Below are 12,628 nucleotides of genomic sequence, written 5' to 3'. Positions count from 1 at the left end.
ACTTTAGAGTTGGCACTATGCATTCGGGCAGGTAGCGTTCTCCTGGCATCCGCCAAACCCAGATTCGTCCATCGGACTGCCAGTTGGTGAAGCGTGATTCATCACACCAGAGAACGCGTTTCCACTGCTCCAGACTCCAATGGCGGCGAGCTTTACACCACTCCAGCCAACGTTTGGCATTGCGGATGGTGATCTTAGGCTTGTGTGTGGCTGCTCGAACATGGAAACCCATTTCATGAAGCTCCTGACGAACAGTTCTTGTGCTGAGGTTGCTTCCAAAGGCAGTTTGGAACTCGGTAGTGAGTGTTGCAACCGAGGACAGAAGATTTTTACGCACTACGAACTTCAGCACTCGGCGGTCCCGTTCTGTGAGCTTGTGTGGCCTACCACTTCGCGGCTGAGCCGTTGTTGCTCCTAGACGTTTCCACTTCACAATAACAATACACACACACACACACACTTCAGGTGTGTGTAGCCGGCAGGCAGGTAGCCTAGCAATTAAGCGCGCTGGGCCAGTAACCGAAAAGTTACTGCTTCGGGCAGGCTTCGGCGTTCATCGTCACCGGCCTTCTAGCCACTGCCGCTCCTCATCTCTTTCTTCTAAAGGAAGTCCAGGGAGGGGCCTGCCCGTTTCACCCCCCAACCCGGATCACGAGATGATGGAGCTGGGTGGTGCGGCGATCCAGGAGAGCGGAGGACGACAGCGTCAGAGTCACTCTTGTGACATGAGAGGACATTCTACTGCACGCTGTCGTCAGCATTCTTTTGGGTCTGGAGGCGGCAGGCAGGACACTCTCGTGTCACCCCAGGTATCGAACACCCACTCTCGTTCAGAGCCCTCTGCTGCACACTGTACCCTACACATCCACTTCCCTGATTACACGGTAGTTCCCCAGTGTAAGGCGCTGGTCGATTCAGGCGTAGCTGGGAACTTTATGGACAGGTCGTTAGCACATAGTCTAGGTATTACATTGGTTCCCCTATCCATTCCACTGTATTGATTACCGAGCACTTAACAAGGGGACTATTCATTTTAGTTATCCTCTACCCCTCATTCCATCTGTGATCGAGTCAATGCATGGGGCGCGCTTCTTCACAAAATTAGATCTCCGGAGTGCGTACAACCTGGTGCGTGTCCGAGAAGGGGACGAGTGGAAGACAGCATTCAGCACAACCACGGTGTATTACGACTACCTGGTGATGCCCTACGGTTTGATGAATGCTCCATCAGTCTTCCAGTCCTATGTGAATGAGGTGTTTCGGGACATGCTTGGTCGTGGTGTGGTGGTCTACATCGATGACATTCTGGTGTATTTCGCTACACGCGGCGAGCATGTGTCCCTGGTTCGCAAAGTGCTGGGCCGACTGTTGGAACATGACCTTTATGCCAAGGCAGAGAAGTGTCTATTTTTCCAGCAGTCTGTCTCCTTTCTCGGATACCACATTACGACCTCAGGTGTGGAGATGGAGGGAGACCGCATTTCAGCCGTGCGTGATTGGCCGACTCCAACCACGGTAAAGGAGGTGCAGCGCTTCCTTGGCTTTGCCAACTACTATCGAAGGTTTATCCGTGGCTTTGGCAAGGTCGCAGCTCCCATCACCTCTCTGTTGAAGGGTGGGCCATCCTGGCTCCGCTGGTCTGCAGAGGCTGACAGGGCCTTCAGTATCCTGAGGGGTCTGTTCACCTCAGCCCCGGTACTGGCTCATCCCGATCCATCACTTCCATTCGTAGTGGAGGTGGATGCGTCTGAGGCAGGGATAGGCGCTGTCCTATCTCAACACTCGGGCACGTCAACCAAGCTCCACCCCTGTACCTTCTTCTCCAAGAAGCTCAGCCCGGCGGAGCAGAACTACGACGTTGGTGATCGGGAGCTGTTGGCTGTTGTCAGAGCCCTGACCGTGTGGAGGCACTGGCTCGAGGGGGCGAAACACCCTTTCCTCATCTGGACTGACCACCGTAACCTGGAGTACATCCGGGCAGCAAGGAGGCTGAATCCTCGTCAGGCCAGGTGGGCCCTGTTCTTCACCCAGTTTGATTTTACACTGTCCTACATACCGGGTACTAAGAACGTGAAGGCAGATGCACTGTCACGGCTGCACGACACAGAGAAGAGGCCCATAGATCACACCCCCATACTCCCGGCCTCCTGCATTGTGGAGCCGGTAGTATGGGCGGTAGATGCCGACATAGAGTGGGCATTACGCACCGAGCCATCTCCACCTCAGTGTCCAGCTCGGCTGCGGTACGTGCCGGCTCTTGTCCGGGACCGTCTGATCTATTGGGCACACATGTCCCCCTCCTCTGGTCACCCAGGTATCGGCTGTACAGTGCGCTGACTGAACGGGAAGTACTGGTGGTTACTGGCCCAGCGCGCTTAACCGCTAGGCTACCTGCCTGCCGGCTACACACACCTGTAGTGTGCGTGTGTGTGTGTGTATTGTTATTGTGAAGTGGAAACGTCTAGGAGCAACAACGGCTCAGCCGCGAAGTGGTAGGCCACACAAGCTCACAGAATGGGACCGCCGAGTGCTGAAGTTCGTAGTGGGTAAAAATGATTACTCACCTCGGACTGGACAAATGTTTTTCTTTAATGAATCGGAGGCGAAGAGTTAAGTCTACTCCCGGACCAGGCCCAAATCCCCGTCATTCGCATGAAGAGGAGACGCAGATACAGGGGCGGCAGATCTGTGTGCTTAGTGAGAATTAGTTGGCGAGTGGATAATTTGCCTTTACAATCCGTCCTATTGGTGAACATGCAATAACTGGAGAATAAACTGGATGAGCTCCGTTCGAGACTATCCTACCAATGGGACATTAAAAACTGTAATATTGTATGTTTTACCGATTCGTGGCTAAAAAAGGACATGGATAATATGCAGTTGGCTGGGTTTTCCATGCATCGGCAAGACAGAACAGTAACCTACGGCAAGACGAGGGGTGGTGGTCTGTGTCTATTTGTCAATAACAGCTGGTGCGTGATCTATAATATTAAGGAAGCCTCTAGGTTTTGCTCACCTGAGGTTGAGTACCTCATGATAAGCTGTAGACCACACTATTTACCATGAGAGTTTTTATCTATGTTTTTCATAGCTGTCTATTTACCACCACAAACCGATGCAGGCACGAAGACCACACTCAATGAGCTGTGTAAGGCCATAAGCAAACAAGAGAATGCTCACCCAGAAGCGGCGCACCTAGTGGCAGGGGACTTTAATGCAGGCAAATTTACATCAGTTTTACCAAATTTCTTCCAGCATGTCACACAAAAAAAAACAACTCTAGACCACCTTTACTCCACACACTGAGACGCGTGCAAAGCTCTCCCTTGCCCTCCATTTTGCAAATCTGACCATAATTCTATCCTCCTGATTCCTGTCTATAAGCAAAAACTCAAGCAGGTAGTACCAGTGACTCGCTCAATACAGAATTGGTCAGATTACGCGGATGCTAAACTACAGGACTGTTTTGCTAGCACAGACTGGAATATGTTCCGGGATTCATCCGATGGTATTGAGGAGTATACCACATCAGTCACCAGCTTCATCAATATGTGCGTTGACCATGTCGTCCCCACAGTGACCGTAGGTACATATCCCAACCAGAAGCCATGGATTACAGGCAACATCTGCACTGAGCTAAAGGCTAGAGCTGTCGCTTTCAAGGAGTGGGACACTAATCCGGATGCTTATAAAAAATCCCGCTATGCCCTCCGACGAACCATCAAACAGGCAATGCGTCAAAACAGGACTAAGACTGAATCCTACTACACCGGATCTGACGCTCGTCGAATGTGGCAGGGCTTGCAAACTATTACGGATTACAAAGGAAAACCCAGCCGCGAGCTGCCCAGTGACGCGAGCCTACCAGATGAGCTAAATGCCTTCTATGCTCGTTTCGAGGCAAGCAACACTGAACCATGCATGAGTGCACCAGCTGTTCCGGACAACTGTGTGATCACGCTCTCCGCAGCCAATGTGAGTAAGACCTTTAAACAGGTCAACATTCACAAGGCAGCAGGGCCAGACGGATTACCAGGATGCTTACTCAGAGCATGTGCTGACCAACTGGCAAGAGCCTTCACTGACATTTTCAACCTCTCCCTGACTGAGTCTGTAATACCTGCATGTTTCAAGCAGACCACCATAGTCCCTGTGCCCAAGAACGCCAAGGTAACCTGCCTAAATAACCACCCCGTAGCACTCACATCTGTAGCCATGAAGTGCTTTGAAAGGCTGGCCATGGCTCACATCAACACCATCATCCCAGAAACCCTAGACCCACTACAATTCACATACCGCCTCAACAGATCCACAGATGACACAATCTCTATTGCACTCCACATTGCCCTTTCCCACCTGGACGAAAAGAACAACTCCGCGAGAATGCTGTTCGTTGACTACAGCTCAGCGTTCAACACCATAGTGTCCTCAAAGCTCATCACTAAGCTAAGGACCCTGGGACTAAACACCTCCCTCTGCAACTGGATCCTGGACTTCTTGATGGGCCGCCACCAGGTGGTAAATGTAGCCAACAACGTTGATTCTCAATACGGGGTTCCCTCAGGGGTGCATGCTTAGTCTCCCTGTACTACCTGTTCACCCACGACTGCGTGGCCACGCACAACTCCAACACCATCATTAAGTTTGCCAATGACATGACGGTGGTAGGCCTGATCACCGACAACGATGAGAAAGCCTATATGGAGGATGTCAGAGACCTCTCAGTGTGGTGCCAGGACAACAACATCTCCCTCAACGTGAGCAAGACAAATGAGCTGATCATGGACTACTGGAAAAAGAGGGCCGAGCACATCCCAATTCACATTGACAGGGCTGTAGTGGAGCGGGTTGAGAGCTTCAAGTTCATTGGTGTCCACATCACTAACAAACTATCATGGTCCAAATATACCAAGACAGTCATGAAGAGGGCACGACAATGCCTATTCCCCCTCAGGAGACTAAAAAGATTTGGCATTGGGTCCTCAGATCCTCAAAAAGTTATACAGCTGCACCATCGAGAGCATCATGACTGGTTGCATCACCGCTTGGTATGGCAACTGCTCGGCATCCGACCGCAAGGCGCTACAGAGGGTAGTGCGTATGGCCCAGTACATCACTGGGGCCAAGCTTCCTGCCATCCAGGACCTATTTACTAGGTGGTGTCAGAGGAAGGCCCAAAAAATGGTCAAAGACTCCAGTCACCCAAGTCATAGACTGTTCTCTCTGCTACCGCACGACAAGCGGTACCGGAGCGCCAAGTCTAGTTCCAAAAGGCTTCTTAACAGCTTCTACCCCCAAGCCATAAGACTGCTAAACATTTAGTCAAATGACTACCCAGACTATTTGCATTGACCCCCTCTTTTACGCTGCTGCTATTCGCTGTTTATTATCTATTCATAGTCACTTTACCCCTACCTGCATGTACATATTACCTCAATTACCTCGACTAACCTTTACCCCTGCACATTGACTCAGTACCGGTACCCCCTGAATATAGCCTCGTTATTGTTATTTATTTGTGTTACTTTTATTTTTTTGCAAATATTTTCTTACTTACTTAAAAAAGAAACATCTGCATTGTTGGTTAAGAGTTTGTAGGTAAGCATTTCAGGTGCTTGTAAATAAACCTTTCACGGTAAGGTATTCGGCGCATGTAACAAATAAAATTTGATTTGATTTGATCAACTGTCTGAGTGGCTGAAATATCCCGCAGGTGAAGAAGCCGGATGTGGAGGTCCTGGGCTGGCGTGGTTACATGTGGTCTGCGGTTGTGAGGCCGGTTGGACGTACTGCCAAATTCTCTAAAACGACGTTGGAGGCGGCTTATGGTAGAGAAAATAACATTAAATTATCTGGCAACAGCTCTGGTGGACATTCCTGCAGTTATCATGCCAAATGCACGCTCCCTCAAAACTTGAGACATCTGTGGCATTGTGTTGTGTGACAAAGCAGCACATTTTAAAGTGGCCTTTTATTGTCCCCAGTACAAGGTGCTCCTGTGTAATGATCATGCTGTTTAATCAGCTTCTTGATATCCCACACCTGTCAGGTGGATGGATTATCTTGGCAAAGGAGAAATGTTCACTAACAGGGACATAAACAAATTTGTGCACAGAATTTGAGAGAAATACGTTTTTTGTGCGTATGGAACATTTCTGGGATCTTCTATTTCAGCTCATGAAACATGAGAGTTTATATTTTTGTTCAGTGTAAAGAAAAAATACATTTCTATTGACCATGATAGAGGAGGCCACAGGTGACGATAAGTCACGTAGTCTGCGCTCCAGCAGCTATATCTCACTGGTCATTCCCAAAGCCAACACCTCCTTTGGCCGCCATTCCTTCCAGTTCTCTGCTGCCAATGACTGGAACGAATTGCAAAAATCTCTGAAGCTGGAGACTCTTATCTCCCTCACTAACTTTAAGCATCAGTTGTCAGAGCACCTTACCGATCACTGCACCTGTACACAGCCCATCTGAAATTAGCCCACCCAACTACCTCATCCCTATATTGTTATTTATTTTGCTCTTTTGCACCCCAGTATCTCTATTTGCACATAATCTCTTGCACATCTAGCATTCCAGTGTTAATACTGTAGTGTATTAAAGATTATGACTTTCTTAATGGAACCAGAGGATGTTTATCTTAGTTCAAATGTAGCCGTTTGGAGGGTGACGCCCCAGGGGAGACTGGTGATTGGCCAGAAGAGGGAGCAACCCATCTGTTTGCATTGTTTATAAGTATGAGCAAGACAAAGAGGGAGTCAGAGCGGCCATTGCAATCTGAGGCGTCGCTCTCTGGGTGGGCATGTCACCTGTAACTTATGCTGAAAGCTTGTGATATGAATAAACCTTATGATCAAAGTTCAGTATGAGCGGACTCCTTTGTTCATCAGCAATAATTGCCAGCATTTACTCGATACGACAAATGGCGCCCAACGTGGGGCTGGTCTGCATCTCTCCTTTGCTCCATTCAGCCGCCAGGCTAACTCGTTCAAAAGTTATGGCCAGACAAGGGTGAGTTTTTCTTACCGCTTTGGAGGTTGTTAGTTAGGATACTGCTTTTGTACACTGGAGGGATGTACCATTACGACCGAAATGTGCCTCGTGTGGCGTTATTGCTGTTGACTAGGAGTCTGTAATAATTATTCTAAAATGTGGTTGCATTGGTAAACGGTAAATAATAGGAAGTCTAGAACAATGGATTGGTAGTGAATAAAGGCAGGAATACGTATACATTAGGGCATTGTGGATCTGTGAAAGACCTCGAAATGGGGCGACTCCTTAGGAGTGGGCCATAAATCCTTGCAACGCGCTAGGTGTGGTCAGGTTAGTTCTGGGAACTATGAGGTGGACGGTTATATTGTAAGTTATTCTCATCTTGTAGTCGACGGGGTATCTGTTTGGGGTAACCGCTCATATAATATCCAGAACTCACGGCAACATAAAGTTAGAAGGGGATAAATGGACAATGATTTAGGCACAATGCAAGGTTACTTAGGGCGTGGTGCCAGCCACAGGGTAGCTAAGGGCTAATGCTAATGCTGATGCTAAATGTTGGTTGGGTTTCAGGCCACATTGTACATAAAGGCTAAGGCTAAAGGCTAAATGCTAATTGTGTTGCGTGCTACATGCTAACGGGTTTCCTTAGAGGTGCCATTGCGATGGACTAAGCCTCTTAAAATATGTCTGTGTGTGTAGAATTCAGAGTTCTACGCAAATGTGAGCTCTGTTATGTGTAATTGTTCGATTATAAGGTATAAAATAGTGAGGTTGTAGCGGAATGCTAGCGTTCTATTGTCTGGGAATCGTATCGTTGAATGCATTTGCGCATGCGTTTAATTTTATGACACTACACTACAAAACGTGGGAGTTGGAGTTTATGGCACGAGATTATGAGACGTTGGGGTACGGTACTAAAACTACAACAAAGGGGATTGTGGGTAAAGTGTCATATTTCTGTTGGGCTGTGCCGCAGGGGGAGACAGAGAAACAGACGAGGGAACAAAGAGGAAAGATTTGAAAATGAATTAGATCTTCTAGTTTAAACGGCTGTTGTTTGAAAATGAAACTATTTGTTGAGATGTAGTGAATTTATAAATTAGATATAAATGACGGATTAAAATAAAATAAAAATGTTTTTGAGCGATCTATTTAGTCCTGAGTTAAGTCTTAAAGCGAATGTGAGTGGGGGAATATTGAATATGGTTGAATAACTCAGTGATTGCATTAACTACTAAAATCTTTTTCTGTGTCTCTGTTCTTCTGTCATATGAGAGGAACAATGGAGAGAGAGAGAGAAAGAGAGGGGGTGCTGACGTACACGTCACGTGACGCGACAGAGGATCAAGTCAAAAAGGTTTTGGTACTGGTCTGGTTACAAAATCTTCCCCTACAGGATATCTGATGTTATGACAATTTCACATAGGCTTGGCAAATACTGATTCATAAAAAATTGCATTTTGGAGGCTATGTTCATCACTTGGGTTGATTGGAATTGTGTTGGGAATCAAGGACTGACATTATTCTGTAAAATTAAGATAATTAGGTGCTTATAGAGCAAGGGGGTTTATGGGAATTGTAGTGTTGTAAGGTTAGAAGGCTTTGTTTTTGGGATTGCTTTGAAGTTGACTAACTTACATTTACTTTCCTGATGGGTTGTGGTAAGATAGCCACTAATTGATAAATGGGTAAGATAGGATATAGAAATAAAAATTGGTTTTAATTATTCATAATTTTTAATTGATTTTTTAATTGATTTTTTATTTTAATTAGAAATTGTTTTTGAATAAAAACTTTAATTGAATTTTTTCATATTCATATTTTTATTGGGTGATTATTTTTTTTTTGGGGTTGTTTGGTTTATATTAATAATTAAAGGGGGGAAGCCATAGGCTATATAGTCTAAAATAAAATAATTCACGATAAAGGAATATAAAAGGGTTGTTACAATGGGGAAAAACGACATCAAGGCTATAATGTAATGTAATGTAATATGCCATTTAGCAGACGCTTTTATCCAAAGCGACTTACAATCATGCGTGCATACATTTTTTGTGTATGGGTGGTCCCGGGGATCGAACCCACTACCTTGACGTTACAAGCGCCGTGCTCTACCAGCTGAGCTACAGAGGACCACACTATGAAGGTGATTACACCTTGATATAGTACAAAATAGTAATCCTTTAACTAAAGTATTGCTAGGTTATCCGGCAAATGAAACAAAAGTTGCCCTTCATTCTCAAACAAAAACTGATAAAAGATTCCAGCGATAAGATAAAGGTATAGAGAAAATGCTAAAGGAAGGAAAGGCGACAGAAAAACTAATGGCAGAAGTTAGTACACCTTTCTCACATACGGATTCAGCAAAAAGACACCCACCTTACGAGAAGGAAGTAGAGCTTAGGGATGTTTATCCTCAGCTTCCAGTGATCATCCAGCAGGGTGATTGTTGCATCGGAGAGGAAGATGAACGAATAATAGATAGAGGACAAGCAGAAACGACCAGAAAGATGAATCCAAAACTCCAGAAGTAAGAAAAACCCAGAGGTCTGGAAACTAAGAGAAGAATGAGGTTCGGGAAGATGAAGACTTAGAGATTCAACAATGATTGGCACAGAAGAAATAGAAGGAGATATAGACCGATGCTTATCATGCCTGGATAAAGCGACTAGTTTAGAAGAAGTAACACAACTGGATGAACAACTCAAGAAGAGAAGATACAGACGGAGAAAACCTGCTGAGAAAATAATCCCAAGAATTGGAGGAGAAGAATAATACATTGAGGTCAAGGAAAGGCCAATAGTAAGAAGATGATGGAATATGATATTTAGAGGACAGAACTTAGAATATAAGCTTTTGAAGAATCCTGATATGTCAACAGCAAGAAAGAACAGGACGAAGAAACTCTCAAACTCAATCATACAACTGGTGGAGAAGGAGAAGAGAAGCTTTGGTTATGAAGAATCAGAGTGAACCAAATCAACAATCACGGTTACAGCTTCAACTGAACAATATCAAACGCAATTGTACCAGCCACCAAGGGGGGTACCAGGTGTTCCATATCCACAGCCAGTTTCTGGACAGACACAGAATTGGAGAGGAAGAGGACGAGAATACTTAGAAGGAGGAGGAAGATTTCAGCTACACTTCCAGCAACTTTCAGAAGACTGTTATAATTGTGGACAGATTGGTCACTTTACCTGTGAGTGCAACAAGTCAGGAGGAAACATCAGAGGGAATTTCAGAGGAAGATAAAGGAGCAAGTCAAGATCACCTGTTCTCCAGGTGAACCCTAAGGATTCTAGAGTGCCTAGAAGATACGAAGGGGGGTGTCAGCTGATAGCACCGATTAGAGAAGAAGAGAAAATATCTAACAATTGAAGTGAAAACAAAGGACTATGAGAAATAATGGTGAATAGTGGAAAAACTTATCTGTGTTCAGCCTAAAGAGGTTAAACATCTCACTATGTAAAATTAACTAATTAGGATAGGGATTTGAGGTAGTAAAACAGCTAATTACTCTTAAGGAACCAATTGAGCTCTGCTATAAAAATCAAAGAGAAATTAAAATAGACATACTAATATTAGAACATATACCTATTGCATTGTTGGAAAGAGATGCATTGTGTAAATTGAACTGTACAATAAGATGTACACTAGACGGCTGTCTGGTAGAAGATTTAAAAAAGAATAAGGTTTTTGGGAATCATATTTGCTTAAAAAGATAATATCATAGGAAGAATGATAATCTATTAGACTGCCTATTAGACAATCTGTCTGAAAAATAAAGTTAAAAGAGGTGATGGGTATTCTGGGTTACATTCTTACACCAAGGGATTTCAGGCTAGGCTAAAAGGTGTTTAGTCGTTTGCCAAGTCTGTGTGTAAAGAAGTCATCACATCTCCTAAAAATTTGGTGGTAAAGGGATTTTGTGAATAAATCAGTGGAAAAGGTTTTTAAAGGTTAGGAGAAAAGATTAGATTACAAAAAAGTTAGGAGAAATAGGTTGAAGGAACTCTAAGACAGTAAGCTAAGTTTCAAAGTTAGTAGTAAGAGAGAGAACAATGGTGAAGGACACTTTAGAGTAGGAAGATCAAGGTAATTGTAGGTGTATTTTTTATAATCAAAAGTTTGAAAGTTAGGGTTTAGAGTAGGAAGAGAGAGTGAATATAAGTTACATTTACGTCAGTTGACACTAGTGGTAATAGATGGAAGTACAAGCAAAGAGTTCAAAGCTTTGGGGAAAATGGATGAAGTAACTAAGGACATTAACACTTCAGTCTATTAAAACAACAGTGAGAAGCAATTTAACTCTTTCAACATTGATAGTTATTAAAGCCATAAATATATCGCATTTGATTATAAGGGAACCAATAGCTCCAGCACCAATTTTAGGGGGAAAAATACTTATTAGGGTTAGGATGGGGACGTTCTGTCACGCTCTGGCTCCGGGACTGTGTATTTTGAGCCAGGGTGTGTTCATTTGGTTGTGTTGTATTTGGTTGTGTTTCATTGTTTGGTCGTGTGACTCCCAATCAGTGGTAACGAGTGTCAGCTGTCGGCTCGTTATCTCTGATTGGGAGCCATATTTAAACTGTCAGTGTTCACCTTAGTGTTGTGGGTTTTTGTTCCTTGTCAGTCATTGTAACTGAGGACTTCACGATTCGTCATTGTTTGTTGTTTTTTGTAGTGAGTACTTTAATTTAATAAAGTCATGTTCGCTCAACGCGCTGCGCTTTGGTCTCCCTCATTAGACGATCGTGACAGAAAAACCCACCAAGATGGGACCAAGCAGCATGTCCAGGAGCCATCGCCAGGGAGATCCCTCACAGATCTCCTTCGCCTCCTGGACTGGGTCAAGCCGAGTGAGGAAGAGAAGGGCTTGACATTATGGCAGAAGGGCGAGAGGCTGGCGAGGGACATGGAGACCTGGTCCACGGGTAGGAGAGACGCCCCGAAAATTTTTAGGGGGGGGCTCACGACGTCGGACCAGCAGGAGGCCGCGATAGAGCGGCCCAGTGGGTTGCCGGAGAAGGCCGCCGGGTTACGGGGGCCACTGGTCGAAGAGGGGATGGAGGAAGTAGAGGCACGGCGAGAGGTACTGGCGTGTGTTGCCAGTCCGGTCCGGCCCGTTCCAGATCCCGGTGTAGGACCAGTGGTGTGTGTCCCCAGTACAGTCCGGCCCATCCAAGCTTCCCGCATCAAGCCTGTGGTGCGTCTCGTCAGCCCGGCTCTGCCCGTTCCTGCTCTCCGCACCAGGTCTGTGGTGCACGTCGCCAGCCCAGTCCGGCCCATTCCTGCCACTCGTACCAAGTCAAGGGTGCGAGTCGTCAGCCGGATTCAGCCCATTCCTGCTACTCGCAACAAGCCAAGGGTGCGAGTCGTCAGCCGGATTCAGCCCGTTCCTGCTACTCGCACCAAGCCAAGGGTGCGAGTCGTCAGCCGGATTCAGCCCATTCCTGCTACTCGCACCAAGCCAAGGGTGCGAGTCGTCAGCCGGATTCAGCCCATTCCTGCTACTCGCACCAAGCCAGGGATGCGAGTCTTCAGCCTGGTGAGGCCTGTTCCGGCTCCACGCACCATGCAAAGGGTGCGTATCGTCTGCCAGGTCCGGTCCATTCCTGCC

Source organism: Coregonus clupeaformis, chromosome 19 (genome assembly GCF_020615455.1).
Source record: "Coregonus clupeaformis isolate EN_2021a chromosome 19, ASM2061545v1, whole genome shotgun sequence".
In the NCBI taxonomy this organism is placed as follows: Eukaryota; Metazoa; Chordata; class Actinopteri; order Salmoniformes; family Salmonidae; genus Coregonus; species Coregonus clupeaformis.
The sequence above is the reverse complement of the archived record's forward strand: the minus strand, read 5'-3'. Positions refer to the sequence as shown.